General features: G+C 44.9%; 1 protein-coding gene across 1 annotated transcript in view; it reads left to right on the forward strand.

Moving 5' to 3' along the window:
• Positions 1–1,595, forward strand: part of iws1 (interacts with SUPT6H, CTD assembly factor 1) — a gene marked incomplete in the record, with an annotated part of 18,724 nt that overhangs the window by 2,422 nt on the left and 14,707 nt on the right.

Genomic DNA, 1,595 nt, shown 5'->3' on the forward strand with positions numbered 1-1,595 from the left:
GTATGTAGAATATAATTTGTGTGTTTGTGTGTAAATGTAGAATATAATTTGTGTGTTTGTGTAATATCTGTAAATATCAGTTATTGGCCATAACACCAATAATTATATTGGATATCGGCTGAAATGTCCATATGGTGCGTCCCTAATTTAAAGGCAGGGAAACACCTGGTTAAATTTGACATCATGATTAACCACAAACACCTGAAGCTGGCTCAGAGAACTCTGATTTTAGAAAAAAATCAAAGTCAAATGTAGACATCTTTAAAAGACCCCCCCCCCATCCCCCTCAGCAGCTGCGGTCTGCTTGCACTTCCACCCACGTGTGATTAATACAGATTATTTTGTGTGAATTATGGATATTTGATGCTCATTATACAAGTAAACATCTGAAGGGGTTGACACGTGGACTCTGAAGTCCCGGGCTGGTTGAAGCTGTGCTGCTGCAGGTGGACAGGTGCAGCTGCTGCCCCTCACTTTAAAACCAGTCAGGTGATCTGTGGTGGTGTGTTGTACTCGTGAACTCACAGTGCTACAGTGGAAATGCTGCGAGCTGCTTTTAGAAATATAATATATATAAAATACGACATAATCCTCAGTGGAAAATAGTCCAGGAAACGCTGAGGGCTTTCCTGGGAGGTGTTCACCTGAGTGAAACTGACCCCCCCCCTGGCCCCAACCCACCCACAGAGAGAAAAAAAGGCAGCGCTGTCAGTCAGACGGAAGACCCGCCCTGCTCTGTTCTGATTGGATAAAACTTTGACTGTAGTTCTCTTTGGGTTAAAGTACCATCAGTTTAATCCCTACGTGGTTTTAACAAGTTTTCTTCCCCTTCATTCCCCTTCACCCACGGCAGACATCTTTAATCTAGGTCTAGTTATTGTTTGGTTGTCCACCGGACAACTGGGAGGCGGCCACTCAGAGCCAGGCAGGGGTCTAAGTAGAGCAAAGAGGTCTGTAGTTCAATGCCACAGGCATCACACAGACCATTGTCATGGAGTCCCATCACCATTTTGTGGCAGTTGATCAGATTGTGCCCAGTTAGGACTCCAACCAGTGTACTTAGAGTTTTCTTTGTCAGGGAGATGAGAGCTTTCCAAACCTTAGATTTGAGTCATTAATCAYTTCCTGTGCCTGTCTACAGTCCATCAGCTCCCCCAGAGGATTGAGTGTTGACGTCTGATCCAGGCCTGTAGGGCAGTCCTACACACTGTTGTTGAGGTACCTACAACAGGCTCTGGGGTCAGATTTATAAAAGATTGCGTGGAAACCATACTAAAAGTGAACGTACGGCCAAAAGGTGAAAATGCCGTAAGCCAAAAAAATTCAGATTTATCAAACCGTGCGTACGCACGTCTCTGTGCATCTTCCCTTTGTAGAGGTCCCTCCTCAGGTTCTACCCTCTACACGCCCACACTCAACCATAAACAGTCAATGTAAAGTACCTCATGAATGTTAAGATGTATTTAAATCAGTCAGATGATCAGTGATTGGTTCAGACAGGTGCTGACTGACAGCTGCTCACCTGAACACAATGTCTGGAACTGACACAGATTTTACTCATTTTGCTTTAGAGCAGAGGAGCCCAAAGTGGGGCC

Source organism: Austrofundulus limnaeus, unplaced genomic scaffold (genome assembly GCF_001266775.1).
Source record: "Austrofundulus limnaeus strain Quisiro unplaced genomic scaffold, Austrofundulus_limnaeus-1.0 Scaffold1701, whole genome shotgun sequence".
Lineage (NCBI taxonomy): Eukaryota > Metazoa > Chordata > Actinopteri > Cyprinodontiformes > Rivulidae > Austrofundulus > Austrofundulus limnaeus.